Source organism: Cherax quadricarinatus, chromosome 5, assembly GCF_038502225.1.
Source record: "Cherax quadricarinatus isolate ZL_2023a chromosome 5, ASM3850222v1, whole genome shotgun sequence".
NCBI lineage: Eukaryota > Metazoa > Arthropoda > Malacostraca > Decapoda > Parastacidae > Cherax > Cherax quadricarinatus.
This window is the reverse complement of record NC_091296.1, coordinates 14,949,330-14,971,105: the sequence shown is the minus strand read 5'-3', so window position 1 is coordinate 14,971,105 and position 21,776 is coordinate 14,949,330. Positions and strand designations below refer to the sequence as shown.

Here is a 21,776-nt window from a genome sequence, read left to right as displayed (position 1 = left end):
GCATCACTTCTACTTTGTAAAATCCTCTCATATGCTGACTTTTTCTCTCTTACTAATCTCTTTACATCATCATTCCACCAATCGCTCTTCTTCCCTGCTGCACCCACTTTCCTGTAGCCACAAACTTCTGCTGAACACTCTAACACTACATTCTTAAACCTACCCCATACATCTTCAACCCCATTGCTTATACTCTCACTAGCCTATCTATCCTCCAAAAGTTGTTTATATCTTACCCTAACTGCTTCCTCCTTTAGCTTATAAACCTTCACTTCTCTCTTATCTGCTGCTTCCATTTTCCTTGTATCCCATCTACCGTTGACTCTCACTGTAGCTACAACTAAAAAGTGATCTAATACATCTGTGGCCCCTCTATAAACACGGACATCTTGAAGTCTACCCGACAGTCTTTTATCTACCGATACATAGTCCAACAAACTACTGTCATTATGCCCTACATCATATCTTGTATTCTTATTTATCCTCTTTTTCCTAAAATATGTATGACCTATAACCAAACTCCTTTCTATACAAAGTTCAATCAAAAAGGCCCTCATTATTATTTACACCTGGCACCCCAAACTCAACCTACCACACCCTCTTTAAATGTTTCTCCTACTTTAGCATTTAGGTCCCCTACCACAATTACTCTCTCACTTGGTTCAAAAGTTCCTACACACTCGCTTAACCTCTCCTAAATCTCTCTCTCTCTCTCTCTCTCCTCTACACTCCTATCTTCTCTAGGTGCATGCACACTTATTATGACCCACTTTTCACATCCAACCCTTATTTTAATCCACGTAATCTTATTATTTTTTTTAACACATAAGAAGTCTCCCACTGAGGCAGGGTGACCTGAAAAAAGAAAGAAAGACTTTTACCATCATTCTGCACTTTCACCATCATAATGTAACTTAAAATATACACATGTTGGTCATTTTGCATCTAGGTAGGGTGCTCTAGTTATCTTTCCAGATTTTTTTTTTTAACACGTTGGCCGTTTCCCACCGAGGCAGGGTGACCCAAAAAGAAAGAAAAAACTTTCATCATCATTCATCACTTCCACCATCACTCATACATAATCACTGTTTTTGCAGAGGCGCTCAGATATGACAGTTTAGACGTTCCTCCAAACTGCCAATATCCTAAACCTCTCCTTTAAAGTGCAGGCATTGTACTTCCCATTACCAGGATTCAAGTCTGGCTAACTGGTTTCCCTGAATCCCTTCACAAAATATTACTCTGCTCATACTCCAACAGCTCATCAGGTAACTTGAGGTACTGGTCAAATTGTAGCAGCAACTTTCAAATTCTTTCCAAAAATTTTATTTTAATTTGATGCACCAAAAGATTTATATTGAGAGATGAAGACTGAAAAACTGTCAATTTAATGTCAGTTATTATAATTTTTATTTATTAAAATATTAGGCAATATGGCCACTAGAAAATCATTTGAAAAATTCCAATTATCATGAATTTCATGTCAAAACTAAAATATATTTCTCTAGGTGCATATGTGGATTGTTTTGATAAAAGTTCTTATTGTGATAGAATTGTAGTAAATGTCATTGTACTCATATAAATACAAATGACCTAGCAGGGTGGCCCAGAAAAGGAAAACAAGTTTCTTTTTTTTTTTTTAATTTTAGTAATATATACAGAAGGGGTTACTAGCCCCTTGCTTCCGGCATTTTAGTCGCCTTTTAAGACACACATGGCTTACGGAGGAAGAATTCTGTTCCACTTCCCCATGGAAATAAGAGGAAATAAACTAGAACAAGAACTAGTAAGAAAATAGAAGAAAACCCAGAGGGGTGTGCATTTATATGCTTGTACATGTATGTGTAGTATGACCTAAGTGCAAGTAGAAGTAGAAAGACGTACATGAAATCTTGCATGTTTATGAGATAGAAAAAATATACCAGCAATCCTACCATCTTGCAAAACAATAACAGGCTTTTGTTTTACACTCACTTGGTAGGATGGTAGTACCTCTCTTGGCAATTGCTGTTTACCAACCTACTGCCTAGGATAAATTATTATCCTTTTTTTAATTTTAATTGCAGTATATTATTAACCCTTTCAGGGTTTCGGCCGTACTAGTACGGCTTACGAGCCAGGGTTTTTGACGTACTAGTACGCCTAAATTCTAGCGCCCTCAAATCTAGTGAAAGAAAGCTGGTAGGCCTACATATGAAAGAATGGGTCTATGTGGTCAGTGTGCGCGGTATAAAAAAAATCCTGCAGCACACAGTGCGTAATGAGAAAAAAAACTTTGACTGCGTTTTTGGATTAAAACAGCGACTTTGCACTGTATTTTCGTATGGTATTTATTGTTGTATTCTAGTTTTCCTGGTCTCATTTTATAGAATGGAAGACATATTACAGAAATTGAGATGATTTTGACTGGTTTTACAAAGAAAAGTACCTTGAAATTGAGCTCAAAGTAGCAGAAATGTTCGAGTTTTACCAAAGTTCAAAAGTAAACAAATCATGCTATGCGTCCAATACACGTCAACTGGTGAGTCTAATATTCTTTTACAAGTGTGCCGATATTATTTAAACCATTTCTACACTAATGCAGTAGTCTGCATAACAGTAAATCTTCCATATTTTGTGAGAATAAAAATTCAAAGTGGAAAGCAAAAGAATGTAAGAGGGGCATGGGGATGTGACTAATGAACAGGGGAAATGTTATTTTAGTGCCGGGAATGTCTTTCTTGTTTATTCTGGACCCTATTTGGAAATTGGCATCTTTTGAAATTTGTGTGAAATTGGCAAAATTGCTAAATTCTGATCACTGTATTGGATAGTTGAAATCGGTAAATGGGTGGTTTCTTGTACTCATTCGATAGAAAAAATGGAGTTCTAGCGAAATAGTTATAATTTTTGTCAACAAGTATACTGGAATTGGTCGAAAATAGGGCTCAAAGTGGGCAAAGTTGCCGATGCGTAAACATCGCCGAGACCGCTAACTTCGCGAGAGCATAATTCTGTAAGTTTTCCATCAAATTTCATATTTTTGGTGTCATTATGATCGGGAAAAGATTCTCTATCTTTTCACAAGAAAAAATAATTTTTTTTTTTTAAATTTGGGTGCCTCTGAGAGGGCCTGTTGACCCTGAAAGGGTTAAGATTGCTACAGCCCAGCTAATAAACAGTACAGCCTCTCTTCACTTAGCAACATACTCGTTTACCGACGCCTCAGACTTACAACAGGATCTGACTAGTATTTATACCTAAATAATGTATATTAGAACTGATTTTCTCTTTTCTATTTACATGTATTTCACTATACAGTACACTACTGTATAAACATTTAAAAATATACCAGAAATGTTGTAAATGGTGCAAAGGTGACATTACAACAATATCAAAGATGGTTGACACAAACCCACTATCATTATAGTATGCTCCTAACTTAGTTACAAATTTATTTAATGATGTAGTCTTAGGAACATAACTACGTTGTTAAGTGAAGAGAGGCTGTATACTGTATTCTAGTATAGCTTGAGGTTTTAAGGCCATGTTTTTATATTTTATAGCAGGAAGTTTACTTATTCCTGTGTAATATTTATTGATGGACCCTAAATCCATCACTTGAACAGGGAAAGAGATCCCTATAAAAATAAAATATTTCCTTAGAATTCATTGAGATTACACTGAATGGTTTTATAATTTGTATGGTTAGTTAGTGCTAACCATTGTTAGGCAGAGCATTTCAGGAAGGCAATTCTAGAAAATTATTTATAGTTCTAGCATGTATAATCAGGCTTCATGTGACAAATCAGGATAGATTTTTTTTTGCCGCAGTTTGATCCTTGTGGGTTTAGCGCCTAATTTGATAATAATTTGCACATTGTAAATTAATGCTTAAAAGTAACTAAGACCATAGTTTGATTGAGTAAGGAAGCATTATGACACAATGGTTTCTCTAATAGTAAGAGTTTGTTTGCAAGAGCAGTATAAAGGAGAGACAGTAAGAGATACGTAGTAAAGATGAAGAGTATAGCATATGAGTGCAAATTTGCAGCTGGACAGGCAAGTGTATTACATTAGATTAATGAGGTGAGGAAAGAGCACATTCCTTCCTATTTTAGTGCTGAATTCTCACAGTGATGTTACTATCTGGAAAGAAAGGACTAAGACAAGATCTAGCACTAGACACCCTTTGAATAGCTTGAGGCAATGATGAAAAGTCATATGTATATTTCCTGGAGAAAAATCAAAGGTGGCATCTAACTATTGGCACAAAATGCTATAGCTGATCATTTCTAGGTGGGTTGTAAAGTGTGTCTTGTGTTTGTATTTGGTGATGTAATTGCAGAGGCTTTAACCCTTAAACTGTTCAAACATAGATCTACGTTGACGTGCATAGTGCTCCGATCTTGATTTTCTCCATTTGAAAGCATGTAAAATCAGATGTAGATCTACGTTCGGAGCACTACGCACGTCAGTGTAGATCTATGTTTGGACAGCTTAAGGGTTAAAAGTACCTCTTGCTACCTCTCTTGATGAGACAAATATAAATGTTGTATTAATATTAGCCCAGACAGACAGTAAGCAGGTGGTGTGGGATTACGTGTTCAGCTACAGTGGCTGATACCTGTTTCCAACACAGCAGGGAGGAAGGAGGGGCAACTTCAGGGAGTCCCAAAACTCTAGAAAATATATTGAACATGTCCATCCTAATATGTTTATTCCTATAGGTTCAGAAACCCTCAGCCCATGGTAAAGAAGTTGATCCAAATTCCTTAGAGTTAAGCAAAAGACTCATCAGGACAACTAAGGATACCAGGGCACTGAGACGAGGGAAGCTGTATTTATGTACATAAAGAACAAAAAAGCACAATACCGTGACTGAAACAGTACACAAATAACCTGAACATAGGAGACTGAAAATTATGATGATGCTTCAGACCAACTTGGACCATTCTCTTATGTAGGGGATTATATGTATATTGATAATACTATAGTACTGACAAACAACCTTGTGCACTTCATTTGAATTTGTGACATCACTGCTGAGACTGTGTGAGGAAGTGAAGGTAGAGCTGTGGCATCAGTTGCACTTTACTTTATGCAACAGATATATTGTCCTACAAATTTTTGACAAGATTATACTAGTGATATTAATGCTATTGTAAGAGAAAATGGAAAATAAATTTTGTGTTCCTTGCAGAAGGTGAGGAAGCTATGAACAGTAAGTAGTCAGATACAATGCTGAATTTTCATAGAGTATCCTTACTAGACAAATTTTCCTCTCTCACCTCTTATATTTTTATATAGAGTATGTTAAGTCATTAAAAAGAAGAGAATAACACTACTGAAATTAACCATTTAAGTAAAAATGAAATAGGATAAATATACAACTTTCTGTCAGAGCACTTTCAGAATGGCTACCCCTCTCTAACCCTGAGAGGGGTTGCACTTAACAGTATTGCACACCTCACCTATATAGAGAGAGACTACAACACAACAACAACAGCTTTATTAGATTAGTTTCCACAATTTTTGCTTTTTTTCATGTATGCCCTCGAGGAGCTCTTGATTCAAGGAATCAGATTCGTCTTTCCTTGGATCGAACCTGATTGCGTTCCATTCCCCACGCGCTGTATTGCTCATGGGTTAGTGCTCACCATATTTAACCCTTTGAGGGTCGACAGGCCCTCTCCAAAACTCGTTCTCAGGGTCGGCCAAATTTAAAAAAAAAAAAAAATTATTTTCTCTTATGAAAAGATAGAGAATCTTTTCCCGATCATAACGACACCAAAAGTTTGAAATTTGATAGAAAACTTACGGAATTATGCTCTCGCAAAGTTAGCGGTCTCGGCGATGTTTACGGATCGGCGATTTTGCCCACTTTGAGCCCCATTTTCGGCCAATTTCACTGTACTAGTCGACAAAAAACATGAATATTTGGCTAGAACTACATTTTTTCTATCGAATGGGTGCAAGAAACCACCCATTTATAAATTCAACTATCCAGTACAGTGGTCAGAATTTAGCAATTTTGCCAATTTCACACAAATTTCAAAAGATGCCAATTTCGGAATAGGGTCCAGAATAAACAAGAAAGACATTCCTGGCACTAAAATGACATTTCCTCTAGTCATTAGTCACGTCTCAAGGCCCCTCTTATATTCTTTTGCTTTCCACTTTGAATTTTTATTCTCACAAAAAATATAAGATTTACTGTTATGCAGACTACTGCATTAGTGTAAAAAATGGTATAAATATTATTGGTGCACTTGTGAAAGAATATTAGACTCACCAGTTGACGTGTATTGCACGCTTGGCACGATTTGTTTACTTTTGAAGTTTGGTAAAAATCGAACATTTCTGCTATTTTGAGCTCAATTTCAAGGCACCTTTCATTGTAAAACCAGTCAAAATCATCTCAATTTCAGTAATATGTCTTCCATTCTATAAAATGAGACCAAGAAAACTAGAATACAACAATAAATACCATACGAAAATACACTGCAAAGTCGCTGATTTATTAAAAAAAAATGGAAAAAGTTTTTTTTTTCTCATTATGCACTGTGTGCTGCAGGATTTTTTTTAGACCGTGCACACTGACCACATAGACCCATTCTTTCATATGAAGGCCTACCAGCTTTCTCCCACTAGATTTGAGGTCGCTAGAATTTATGAGTACTAGTACGTCAAAAACCCCTACGCGTAAGACGTACTAGTACGACGAAAACCCTCAAAGGGTTAAGGTATACCAGGAGGGTGTTCTGGGGGTCAATGCCCGTGGCCAGGTCCAGGATCAGGCCTCGCGGTGGATCAGGGCCTGATCATCCAGGCTGTTACTTCTGGCTGCACACAAACCAGCCTAGCTGGTCAGGTACTGACTTTAGGTGCCTGTCCAGCTCCCTCTTGTAATAATAATAATAATAATTTTTCATATATTTGAGTGTTAAGCTAGACTTTTAAGTAATATATGTACATGTGCTACCTATTTTTTTGCATGACAATCCACTTGGTACACTCAACTTTGATACAGTGACTCCACTACTAATACAAATGCTCTCCGTGGTTCTCACATAATTTTACGATTCTCATATATTTAAGTGTCAGGTTGAATTTGAAAAGTAAAAACAAATTGGAAAGCATTACTGAATGGGTGTATTATGTGCATATCCTGATTGTAACGTACAGTACTACCTACATGCAAACCGTATCACAGCATATGCATTCTAAACTTATTAATGTGCGATATTCCAGGATTATAACCAGCACAGTACTTTCATTTCCAAATGTTCTAGTGTTCCTCAAAAACTAGAGTACACAAGTACACAACATGCATGAAAGTCAAAAGAGGGACCTATATGAAACTACACTAGAATATGTGCTGTATGATATAAACTGTAATAAGCTAATGATGAAGAAAGAAACATTGTGCAGAGCAAGCTTTCATTGGAATGTTTCAATTTTGTGTTCATGTTCATCAAGTCATGACTTGATATAGCACTACATAGATCAGAATATTGTTTCAATAAAAGCTTGTTCTGCAGTGTCTTCACTATTGTCTCCAGCACAATATTTAGACTCAACAGGTTGACACTGTCATATCTACATGCCTCTGGGAAGACAGTGATGGTGTAAATGATGGTAAAAGTGTTTTTTTTTTTTGGGGTCATCTTGCCTCAGTGGGAGATGGCCAGTGTGATAAAAAAAAAGTTGAGATTATCTTACTTATATTTAGCAGCTTAAAGAACAGGTAATTTGTTAACAAGAAAATTAAATGATTAAGATATAAGTTTCAAATTTGGCATATACAATTTTGTTTTCAAACCTTCAATAGTTCAAACAAAGCATACCTAAAATAAAATAGATTAATACAGTAATCAGGATGTGTTAAAAGTTCATCACTATAACTTTTATTAGGTAGTTATTGTTTTTCTTGTTTCATCACTCTTATGCATTGGTTTTGTATGTGTATAGGTAAGTAGTGAGGAATGTCACAGTCTGCAACTATTGTATATATGTATTATTTATGATTTTATGCTGTGTTGATTTGCATAAGATTTTTTTTTTTTTTACCATGGTGGCTCTAATTTGATAATGTTGAATTTGTTCTCATTTCATGAAACAGTATTGTAAATAGCTAATCTGTTTGACTACTGCAGTTATTTTTGTATCATTATATAAAAAATCATTCCTCTTAAACATACTGGTAATAACTGCACTTTAGGTCACATGTTCTTGTCATTCACTCGATATATGTCATATTGTGCTGTCTATTAAAATATAGCTTGATCTTTTCCAAAGTAGATTATCACAAACCAGTAGACTCAGTTTGAATTTTTGACTGAAACTTCTCTATTGTCTGTGGTTCATGAGAAGCATGTTCTTCCTTTATGTCTGAACAAGCAAAAAAATATCTAATTGGGGACCTCTCCTTTCATAAGGTAAAATATAGTTGTCTTCAGACATTCAACTACCCTTAAGTGTTTAAAGAAAGAGAATGAAAAAATAGCCTGATATGTGTGGTGAAGGTGTGAAAGCCTTCACCACACATATCTTTATACTTGTACATTATATAATCCTAATATCGAGTGAAAATAGGGGGTGCTGCAGTTCCGCAGTGCCTATACATGAGCTGCCACTGCTTTCACATGTTGAATTCTTCATACAAGTAAAACAGCTACCAACTGCATGTACTGTAATGTTAAAAAAAATGTAAACTAGAGTGAAAGAAATAGGAACAGATGGATATACAAAAGAAACAGAAAAATAAAGATGACTTTAGAGAAAATATTTTGGGAAGTTGTAAACTTTATAAGGTGAGTAAATGTGTTACTGAATTATCATTATGTTCAGAGAAAATGCTAAACCTATACAGGTCAAACACTGCCTGGGGAATGTGAGTTAATCAAATGAGTTCCAATGCCTTGGATCAAGAGCCATTCACCATCATGGCACCCCCTTCTGTTTGAAGCACAAGTACATGTAAATGTATTAGACTAAATAATGGTGCTTCATTGCTGAAATAGTGCAACTTGTTTACTACTGTACACACAAACAAAAAATTATTTCTTTGCAGAGGTTACAATGTGAATTTACATTTCATAATTTGATTGGTACAGAGACAGCCACTATCATGCCGGGGCATTTCAGGCAGACTTTACCTAATACATACTACAAGACTACTTAAATCACTATGAAGATAATGCTGCCACAGGCAGCCAAGACCATGTGGTCTTTTACTTCTGCTGTTTACAACAGTCTAATTTAAAGAAGAAATGCATCAACTGAATTTGCACAGTTTTTTGCTTGAGGATCTTGCCTGTATCAGACGAAACAGTAGTTCTCAACTTTTAGTGAAGACTTTGTGTTGGTATCATGTACGTGATGCCATACACAAAAGTACGTGTGAGAAAATAAAGTTTTACAAAATCTGTGGGAAATCTCTCTGGTGAAATCCTGGTAAAGGATCATCACTGAGATTATCTTTTATTTTAGGTTACTAAGAATACTCAGTATCCTGTTGCATCTGGAAAAAGAGTTTTGTAAAAATTCCTAAAATAATGAAAGCTTTTAAGTACTAAAGGATGTTTGTGATATTTTTTGGTGAGATAAGGTAATGATTTAGTATAATATTCATGTGAAAATTGTATATAATGAGAACTGTAATGTAGATTTCATGAATATAATCACTATTTAAAACCCTGGGTACCTTTTTGATTACAGTTTTAAGGCATGAATATAATATTTACATCAGGAAGTGGTTAACTGTCAGTTTGGATACAGAACTAACATGTTTCACTGAGTGTTGCTTTATATTAACTTATTTCATCAGTGCAAGTTGTTTATCAGCTACAGCTTGAGCTTGTATCAGAAATTAATACTGTACTTAGTTCTTGCAGAATAGCTTTGGGCTACCAGCAGAAACATTTATAGCAAAACCAAGAATGGAATAAATAGTTATTCACTTGTTTAGTTCCACGTACAGACCTCTTGCAATCTCTTGGATTTGTAAGAAAATGCAAGTTTTGAATACAAAATATAGTCAGGTCTGTGGTTGAATATTTGGGCTTCAATACCACTGCTTGTGGTTGTGCCAAGCTTATATACAGTAAAATATACTGTCACTGCAATAAATAGTCATTACTTATTGTGTTTCATTAAAATCTCATTACCATAATTAGTATCCCTGGTAAATAAAACCTCACTGGATCTACAGATTTGATTGAAGACCAATGTACCCAGTTTATTCTCACCTTGTTATTGTATATCTACCCTGGAGCTAAGGCCCATTGATGAGCTACATGTTTTTGGTTGAGTGATGACCTTGCTGAATGTTTCCACAGGTAAATTTGGAGCAAGGTCAAACAGGCATTGGAGGGCCTTTTCTGTTTTTTTTTAATCAGTGGGAAGCACTTAACCCATTGGGGCTATACATCACTTGAGGAATGGGAGGCAATTAGGGTCGCTCCACACAAAGAAAGGAGATCAAGAGGTTCCCACTGGTATCAACCCTTTCAGTGGCCATCACATGGAACTACCCCTTTGAGGCCAGTGTCCCTCGTGTAGTTGTACGTCATAAGTTCAGTTCACTTGTATACGCTGTGAGTGGTAAATTCTGGCCTAGATATCTGAGAATGGGTCTGCTCCACGTGGTTCGTGATGGGGAAGAGCAAAATTATGTATGAATGGTTTAAAATAGCAAATTTTGTTTTTTTTTCTGATGGTTTTTATGGTTTTATTGACCGTTATTATATATCATTTGACAGAACAAAAAACATAATACTGGAATAGGGATTATTTTGATTGGTTTCAGAAACAGAAGTAGCTTAAAACTGAGCTTAAAATAGAGGAAATATTCGATTTTTGACAATTTTCCTGAGGACTTTGTAAGGCCCCCTAGCCTGCTTTATGGGTTTTTAATAGGTCTGATCCAGTCACTGGGACACTGTAAACCACGATCAATCATTCTTGGTTATATTTCATTATCTGAAAAATTGAGTAAATCTAATAGAATTTTGTGTGATTATGAATTCAACATGGGAGGAAAGTGTTATACAGAAGAGGCCTGGGAATGTGAATAATTAACAGGAAAAAATGCCACTTAAGTGCTAGAAATGTCTATGTTGTATATTTTGGACTATTTTTAAATTGATATTCTTTTAATTTTGTGTAAAAGTGGCCAAATTTCCAACTTGTGTACACTTTATAGGGTAGTTGTAATAGTTGAATTGGTGGTTTCTTGTGCTCAATCAACACAATGGAAGGCATACTAGTGAAATGGCTAAGAATTTGGTCGAATGGAGCAATGTAATTATTTTGAAACAGGACTCAAAGTGAGCAAAATTGCCAGTGCGTAAATAATGCTGAGACTACCTACTTTCTGCCTGTGTAATTCCGTAAATTTCCATCAAATTTCGTACTTTTGTTGTCATTACCTTCAGAAAAAGTTTCTCTAATATTTCAGAAGAAAAATTATTTATTTAAAAAAAAAATGGACACTTACAGCAATATTAACTTCAGTGGTCTGGACAGTGAAAGGGTTAAAGTACAGGTACAGGTAGATTTCCCAGGACAGGTTCTGGCCTGGGTCTTCTCCATGCAGTGGCCCAGGAGAATTTGAGGTGGTAGATCAAGATAATGAAGATATTCTGCTTATGGACTTTTGTAAGGCCTTTGACAATGTTCCACACAGGGGATTGTTGAGGAAAGCAGAGGCACATGGAATAGGAGAATTTTTTTCCTAGATCAAGGCATGGTTGACAGATGTGCAACAAGGTTTGCATAAATTGGGAGAAATCAGTGTGGGATGCATCACAAGTGGTATTCCACAGGGGCCAGTGTTGGGCCCTTTGTTATTCACAATATATGTACATGAATGACATAGATGAGGGAATAAATAGAGATATAACCAAGTTTGCCGATGATGCTAAAATAGGCTGTCTGATTAATTCTGATGAGGGCACTAGAGTACTACAGGAAGATCTGGATAGGTTGATGCAGTGGTCGGAGAAGTGGCAGATGCAGTTTAACGTACACAAATGTAAGGTTCCAAGCCTGGGAAAAGAGAACCATGACACTTATAAACTGAATCAAGTAGATCTCAGTCACTCTGAAGGCAAGAAAAGTTTAGGAGTTCTCGTTAGCAGTAATCTAAAGCCAAGACAATGATGTGCGTATAATGTTTGCAATAAAGCTAATAGAATTCATGGCTTCATATCAAAAATTATAAATAACTGGAGTCCTCAGGTCATTCTCCAACTCTGTATATCACTGGTTAGGCCTTGGTTCAGATTATGATGTGCAGTTCTGGTCATTGTATTACAGAATGAACATAAATATATTGGAAAACATATAAAGAAGGATATAAAGCTGATTCCATGTGTCAGAAATCTTTCCTACAAGGATAGACTGAACCCAATGAACCTGCATTTCTAGAAGGTTATAGAATTAGGGGGATATGATTAGGGTTGTTTAATATATTTATAGATGGGGTTGTAAGACAAGTAAATGCGAGGGTCTTGGCAAGAGGCGTGGAGTTAAAAGATAAAGAATCACACATAAAGTGGGAGTTGTCACAGTTGCTCTTTGCTGATGACACTGTGCTCTTGGGAGATTCTGAAGAGAAGTTGCAGAGATTGGTGGATGAATTTGGTAGGGTGTGCAAAAGAAGAAAATTAAAAGTGAATATAGGAAAGAGTAAGGTTATGAGGATAAAAAGATTAGGTGATGAAAGATTGGATATCAGATTGGAGGGAGAGAGTATGGAGGAGGTGAATGTATTCAGATATTTGGGAGTGGACGTGTCAGCAGATGGGTCTATGAAAGATGAGGTGAATCATAGAATTGATGAGGGGAAAAGGGTGAGTGGTGCACTTAGGAGTCTGTGGAGACAAAGAGCTTTGTCCTTGGAGGCAAAGAGGGGAAATTATGAGAGTATAGTTTTACCAACGCTCTTATATGGGTGTGACGCATGGGTGATGAATGTTGCAGCGAGGAGAAGGCTGGAGGCAGTGTAGATGTCATGTCTGAGGGCAATGTGTGGTGTGAATATAATGCAGAGAATTCGTAGTTTGGAAGTTAGGAGGAGGTGCGGGATTACCAAAACTGTTGTCCAGAGGGCTGAGGAAGGGTTGTTGAGGTGGTTCGGATATGTAGAGAGAATGGAGTGAAACAGAGTGACTTCAAGAGTGTATCAGTCTGTAGTGGAAGGAAGGCGGGGTAGGGGTCGGCCTAGGAAAGGTTGGAGGGAGGGGGTAAAGGAGGTTTTGTGTGCGAGGGGCTTGGACTTCCAGCAGGCATGCGTGAGCATGTTTGATAGGAGTGAATGGAGACAAATGGTTTTTAATACTTGACGTGCTGTTGGAGTGTGAGCAAAGTAACATTTATGAAGGGGTTCAGGGAAACCGGCAGGCCAGACTTGAGTCCTGGAGATGGAAAGTACAGTGCCTGCACTCTGAAGGAGGGGTGTTAATGTTGCAGTTTAAAAACTGTAGTGTAAAGCACCCTTCTGGCAAGACAGTGATGGAGTGAATGATGGTGAAAGTTTTTCTTTTTCGGGCCACCCTGCCTTGGTGTGAATCGGCCAGTGTGATAATAATAATAATAATAATAATAGTAATAATAATAAAATGATTAGGGTGTATGAATAAACAAAGGGAATAGTGGAACTTTGGTTTTCGTTTTTAATTCGTTCCAGAGAGTCTGACGAAAACCGAATTCGATGAAAACTGAAGCAATATTTCCCACAAGAAATAATGTAAATCCAATTAATCCGTTCCAGACACCCAAAAATATTAACAAAAAATACATTTTATAGAGAATAACTATAGTTTTACATACAGAAAACAATGAGAAATAAATATAAAGCACTAATGAAATGGATAAATGAACATCTAACATCACTTTTACCTTTATTGAAGACTCTTGCTGGTGTATGGAAGACAGCAAGGAGGGGAGAGGAAGGAGAGGTTATCTCTACCACCATCACTACTACCCTTTACCACAATCACTACCACCATCACAACCACTATCACCCTTTACCACCATTACTACCATCACAATCACTACCACCATTGCTACCACCATCACTACCACCATTACCATCACTCTCTACCACCATCACTACTACCCTCTAACTTTGTAGAGGGTGGTAGTGACATTTCTCCACAAAACTTGGCAATTGATTCCATTTTCATTGCTGTGCGTTCTTTCTTGAATTCTATTGTGTTTCTCGCCTTGTTTATCAAAGGGGTGGCACTCAGAACATTCTTTGGTCCCATAGTGGCTTATTTAGCAGTGGCACTCAATAAATAAGCACAAAAAGCAATGGATTATTACGAAATATTTTGTATGAATGCACAGGGTAATGTTCACTCGACGAAAAACAACGCCAGACTGACTCAGAATGCATGCGTGGGATGCTTTGTGTGGGCACGGGCAGACGGACACATTCTGTATGGTGGACAAAAACCGAGGAGATGAACGAAAACTTTGATAATATTTTGACAAAAAAAGTTGTTGAAAACTGAATTCGATGAAAACCTGGGCAAACGAAAACTAAGGTTCCACTGTATAAATAACATGCCAAAAACATCTAATCAAGACAGGACTACAGCAAAGGGTTCAAGTTAGAAAAATTTAGAAAAGATATAGGAAAGCGCTGATTAGGTAATAGAGTTGTGGATGAGTGGAACACATTCCCTAGTAACGTCATTTAGGTGAAAACCTTGTGTAGCTGTAAAAATACATTAGATAAGTACAGCCTCTCCTCACTTAACAACGGAGTTCCATTCCTAAGACCATGTCGGTAAACAAATTTGTTGCAAAGCAAGAAGCATACTATAGTGGTAGTGTGTTTGTGTCAACCATCTTTGATATTGTTTTAATGTCACCTTTGCACTACTTATAACATTTTTAGTATATTTTTAAATGTTTATACAGTAGTGAACTGTATATTTTAATAAACAGAATAGAGGAAATCAGTTCTTATATACATTATTTAGGTAAACATACTGGTCAGAAAGCACGTTATAAGTCCGAGGCATCGATAAACAAGTATGTCGCTAAGTGAGGAGAGGATGTACATAAGTGGGTGAGTTAGACCTGCTTAGCATAGGCCAGTAGGCTTGCTTCAGTGCTCCTTATGTAGATGAATAGTTCAGGGAACCAACAGGTCGATAAATTAGTAATGTGCTACACTTGGATATCTTACTGAGCAAACGTTTTACCACACAGTGGGTTCATCAGCCCAAAGTCAGGGAAAGTCATTAAGATTGGAAAGGGCAAAGAAGACCACAGATGGAATATAGTCTAGGGGGGCCAGAGCCTACAAACCTCACTTGAAGAAAAGGATCTTGGGGTGAGTATAACACCAGGCACATCTGAGGTGCACATCAACCAAATAACTGCTGCAACATATGGGCGCCTGGCAAAACTAAGAACAGTATTCCGACATCTTAATAAGGAGTCATTAAGGACCCTGTACACTGTGTACATTAGGCCCACATTGGAGTATGCAGCACCAGTTTGGAACCCTCACCTAGCCAAGCATGTAAGGAAACTAGAGACAGTGCAAAGGTTTGCAACAAGACTAGTCCTAGAGCTAATGGGTATGTTCTATGAGGAAACGTTAAGGGAAATTGACCTGACGACACTGGAAGACAGGAGAGATAGGGGGGATATGATAACATGAAATACTGAGAGGAATCAACAAGGTGGACAGAGACAGGATGTTCCAGAGATGGGACACAGCAACAAGGGGTCACAGTTGGAAGTTGAATACTCAGATGAACCACAGTCCATAACCCAACAAAAAGCTGCAGTAAGAATAATCACTAAATCCCATCCCTGGCAACACCCCATCCCCCACTCTTCATAGATCTAAACTTACTCCCTGTTCAGAACATCCACACTTACTACTGTGCAATCTATATCTACAGGACCTTAAATTCCAATATTAACCTTGACCTAAAATGCTTTCTTGATAGTTGTGACAGGATCCACAGGCTTAACACCAGACACCGGTGGTCTGGTCGCTAAAACTCCCGCTTCACACAGGGAGGGCCCGGGTTCGATTCCCGGCGGGTGGAAATTCCGACACTTTTCCTTACACCTATTGTCCTTTTCACCTAGCAGCAAATAGGTACCTGGGTGTTAGTCGACTGGTGTGGGTCGCATCCTGGGGGACAAGATTAAGGACCCCAATGGAAATAAGTTAGACAGTCCTCGATGACGCACTGACTTTCTTGGGTTATCCTGGGTGGCTAACCCTCCGGGGTTAAAAATCCGAACGAAATCTTATCTTATCTTATCTCTATGACATTCCCCGTATTCGACTAAACCTTTACGAAAAATCAATGTATTTCAAAGGACCTAAAATCTGGAACACCCTACCTGAAAACTCTAGAACTGCAGACACATTCATCACTTTCAAAACTACAGTTAGAAAACATCTTATCTCCCTGATCCACCCCGACAACTAACTACATGATAACAAAATAAATAACCACCTGGTGGTTCAAAACTACACTCACTCACCCACTGACTATAAACCCAGAAATACTAATCTTAATCTTAAAATATTAAATCCTAACTAGTCATAAGTTTGCCTATGATACTCAAATATAGACACCTTGTATTGTGCCATAACAAAAGCATTCACATTGCTAAACTCACAAATTATGATGTAGTCACTTAGCCTTAATACCATATCTGTAAGGATTTAATGTTAAGAATTAATCTATGTCTGCTCGAAATGCCTAGCCATGCTAGGTGTCCTAGTGGCCCCCTCTGTAATTAGTATTTTATAACGTAAACCACAAAATACCCAAAACCTGTAAACCCCACATTGTAACCATTATAGAGAATAAACTTGAATTGAATTGAATTGAGGGGCCCCAGTATGGAACCCCCACATGGTCAAGCACATCAAGAAATTGGAGAAAGTGCAGAGGTTAAGGAAATTCAACTTAACGCTGAAGGACCAGGAGGGATATGATAACGAAGTACAAAATACTGAGAATTGACAGGGTGAACAGGGAGAGAATGTTTCAGAGATGGGAAATAGGAACAAGAAGGCACAGCTGGAAGTTGAAAACTCAGAAGAGTTATGGGGATGTTAGGAAGTATTTCTTCAGCCTTAGAATTGTAAGGTAGCAAAACAATCTGGTAAGTGAAGCAGTGGAAGCAGGATCCATATATAGCTTTAAGAAGAGGTATGATAAGGCTCTTGGAGCCGGGATTATTATTATAATAAAAAAAAGAAGCCGGCTGCCCAGGTGGCCTGGAGGCTAAAGCTCTCGCTTCACACACGGAGGGCCCGGGTTCGATTCCCAGCGGGGTGAAGACATTTCGACGTGAATATTAAAATGGTATACAATACTGGTAGGTAAGACACATGGGCAACAGTTAGGTAACTTTATTCCGAAACGTTTCGCCTACACAGTAGGCTTCTTCAGTAGAGTTCATGTTCACCTAGCAGCAAATAGGTGGGTGTTAGTCGACTGGTGTGGGTCCCATCCTGGGGGACATGATTGAGGACTCCAATGGAAATAAGTTAGACAGTCCTCGATGACGTACTTACCTTCTTGGGTTATCCTGGGTGTCTAACCCTCCGGGGTTAAAAATCCGAAGAAAATATTATCTCTTATCTTATCTGGAGCAGGGAGTGGACCTAGTAGCATAAGTAAGTTTATTCAGGTATACACAAATACAGTTACACAGATAATCATACATAGTAGCATATATGTAAACAAGGATAACCCAAAAAAGTCAGCGACCAGTGACCAGCGAAGAGGCGGGGTCAGGAGCTGTGAATCGACCCCTGCAACCACATACAGGTGTTTGCATTTGCATACCAGTGGCTTTCTTTTGTGCCTAACAATATTTTACTACATATTAACTACATTCCGCGCTCTCTCAGGAAGAAGAAAAAAATAATTATTGCGTTTTCGTAAGTGGTGAGGTTGAATCCAAGTTGTGGATGACAGAGGTGCCACAGCTGTAGGAACGACCCTTCACTCTCATCTACGCAGCGGTCGTTCCCATAACAAACCCTAGAAGCCAGGTGCTGCTGCTGCTACTCATCACGTTGTTGCTGTTGTTGTACTGTGATGAGCGTCTGAATGTGAGAATTATGCCGGAGATGTGAAGCACTATGGCCACGGAGCCGCGAATTTGTCATTAAATGTGAGTGTTAGTGGTGATGAGAGTGTGTAGGTGTGGTACTATAGGCTGGGTCTGAGCATACTCGAGGAAAACTTAATGAAGGCAGGTTTCTGGATACCGCAGAGGGGCCCTAATAATAATATAATAATAATCATAATATCTTTATTTCTACAAGTACATGTACAAGGTATACAGACAATAGCTAACATAAGTGACACTATAGAAAGCCGCTTGTTATGCAGAGTATTAGGTCAGTTTTGTCCCAGGATGCGACCCGGATTTTTTACCCCGGAAAGTTTGCCCCCCCCCCCAGATAACCTAAGAAAGTCAGTGTGTCATCGAGGACTATCTTATTTCCGTTGGGGTCCTTAAATCTTCTCCCCCAGGATGCGATGCATACCAGTCTACTAACACCCAGGTACCTCCTTGCTTGCTAGGTGAACAGGACATTGGGTGTAAGGAGATACGCCCAGTGTTTCCACCCTTGTTGGGGATTGAACCATGGACACTGTGTGAAGCGAGAACACTGCCTTCCAGGCCACGGGACACATATCTTGCTGGTGAAGGTCTCTTGATGCAAGGAATTGAACCTGTCCTTTATTTCAGTTGAAGCGAATTTACTTCCATTCCCCAGGTGTTTTATGACCCCTGAGGGTTTATCTTTCTTCCCATGACTGTAATAATAATTCTAAGGAGGCATCTTGATGTTGGTTAGGGGATTTTGATTCAAGGAATTGGACCTGTGCTCCCATTCCTTAGATCAAACCTGAATGCCTCCCATTCCTTGAGGTGCTGTATGATCCTTACAGATTTAGCACTCCCCCATGAATGTAATAATTGAATCTGATTGCCTCTCATTTCCCTCCCTGCCTTGTGGTGCAGTGGTTAGTGCACCTGGCTTACACCTGAGAGGATGTGGGGTTGACACCTGCTACATGATAGTGGCTGTAGCAGCATCAACAAACCTCCAAATTTTTTTTAGTCCCTTGGGCCAATTTAAGCTCCTATGATGGCCTAATTGCAAGTACTACTGCGCTGATATACATGGTAACCCAACGTGTCCTAAAAAACTGACTGATATCTACAGCCTGACAAAATAGATGACCAAAGGAGGACTGCCTGGCATACCCAACATCAGCCCTGCTGCAAGACAAACAGCCAACCCAAGTGCTGTGCACCACAAAATTTTCCCTAACTGCACCAATGTTCCCATGAAAGGGAAAACATGAGAAGCAGCTCCAAGAATAACACTAGAACACCAAGGAAACTACTACCGATCTTGACTACCCTGGAGGATGCTGTCACATTACCCCTGCCAATTTGGATTCAGGCCTAATAAAAATACTAATGATGCTATTATACACATGCTAGAACATATATACACTGCAATAGAGAAAAAAGAAGTCCCACTGGGGATCTTCATTGACTTACGTAAAGCTTTTGATACAGTTGACCATGACTTGCTCCACGTAAAATTGTCACACTATGGTATTAGAGGGCACTCCCTCAACTACCTCAAGTCATACCTCAGCAACAGAAGCCAATATATGTACGCAAATGGGGCAAGCTCTTCCGCTCAACCAATTACAGTTGGTGTCCCACAGGGAAGTGTCCTTGGCCCTCTTCTCTTTCTCCTATACATAAATAACCTACCAAATGCTTCACAATTACTCAAACCCACACTTTTTGCAGATGACACTACATACGTCTTCTCTCACCCGAGCCCAGTCACGCTAGCCAATACTGTAAACACCGAATTACAGAAAATATCTACCTGGATGAGGACTAACAAACTTACACTAAACATTGACAAAACCTACTTCATTCAGTTTGGTAACAGAGCTACAGATGTACCTCTTAACATAACGATAAACAGATCACCTATCACAAAGCTAACAGAGGGAAAATTCTTAGGAATCCACCTTGATAATAGACTCAAATTTCATACACATATATAACAAATTTCTAAGAAAATTTCCAAGACTGTAGGCATACGATCGAAGATACGGTACTATGTTCCACAGTCAGCCCTCCTGGCCCTTTATCACTCTCTTATTTACCCCTATCTCACCTATGGAATTTGTGCATGGGGCTCAACAACAATTAACCATCTCAGACCACTAATTACCCAACAAAAGGCTGCAGTTAGAATGATAACAAATTCTCACTACAGGCAGCACACTCCACCAATATTCAAAACACTCAACCTACTCACCATACAAAACATCCATACTTATTATTGCACCTATTACATACATAGAACACTTAACTCTGATATTAACCCTCCCCTCAAACATCTCCTTGCCAACCTCAACAGAACACATGACCATAACACAAGGCACAGATCACTCTTTGATGTTCCTCGTGTCCATCTCACGCTATGCAAAAACTCAATGCACATAAAAGGCCCTAAAATCTGGAATTCATTACCTGTAAATATAAAAGAAACACTACCTGTTTATAAATTCAAGTCTCTTCTCAAAGATCACTTACTCACTCAAAACCAAATAAATACTGAATAACTGAACCTTATAAATTGTATATCCTAAATGTTACTCACAATTATATCACACAAATGTTAAACCTAGGACCCAATCTAACTTTATTATTTTTTTAAATACACTACCTAACAGAATACTCCATTCGACTGAATGTACAGCAATGCATGCAACCATATGACCTGTCTTTGTAATACTCATTTGTGCTTTATAGTTATCTGTTTACAATAATGTTTTATCACTGATTTCATCATTGCTTAGTTAATCTTAAGTTAATTTTAAGCCAGCCCGTAATGCTATGCATATAAGTGGCTTTGGCATGCTGCTCTTACCTGTATTTTTTTGTACCTCTGTATGTATGCTAAAATTACTAAATAAATAAATAAATAAATCTCCCTCACCCCTGCAGGCTGCACATCAACCTCTTCAAGACCTGTGGACACTGGCAGTCCACAGGGGAGTGTCCTTACTTTTCCTCTCTTTGCTGATGACAACTTTTATCATCGCCCATCCAAATTTAGCATCCCTCAACAACATTGTTAATGAAGAGCTTGTAAAATTATCAACCTGGATGAATACCAATAAACTCACATTTAACTTCGACAAAACCTACATTATGTTTGAAAACAGAGCAAGTAATGTTTAACTAAATGTTATGATTAGCAATATAGCTATATAATGAAGGAAAATTTTGGGGTCACTTCCTCGATAGCAACTTGAAATTCAAAACCCATATCCAGCACTGTACATGTACAAGAAAAGCGTCCAAAACAGTTGGTATCCTCTCCAAGATACATTATATGTACCTCAAACAGTTTACAGTATACCTGGAGTTTACCTATTTGTGCCTAGTGATCCACAACAGTAAATCACCTCAAGCCAATAATAACTTTACAAAAGGTCGCAGTATGAATGATCATTCAGTCTACTGCCGGACAACACACACCCCCACTCTTCAAAGGCCTAAACCTACTTACCATACAAATCATTCATTCTTACCACTATGCATTCTACATTTACAGAACAATAAATTATAATATTAATCCTGACCTGAAGCACTTCCTTGATAGTTGTAACACAACCCAAAGACCTAATACTAGACACAAAAATATCTGACATACCTCCTGTCCAGCT

At 38.1% G+C, this 21,776-nt stretch overlaps 1 protein-coding gene across 1 annotated transcript in view; it reads left to right on the top strand.

Annotated features, from left to right (window-relative positions):
- Positions 1–18,025: 18,025 nt before the first annotated feature.
- mTor (serine/threonine-protein kinase Tor) overlaps positions 18,026–21,776 on the top strand; it is a 141,750-nt gene continuing 137,999 nt past the window's right edge. Inside the window, exon 1 of the mRNA XM_070100585.1 lies at positions 18,026–18,165. The gene's annotated coding sequence lies outside the window, so the exon portion shown is untranslated. The remainder of the gene's footprint in view (positions 18,166–21,776) is intronic.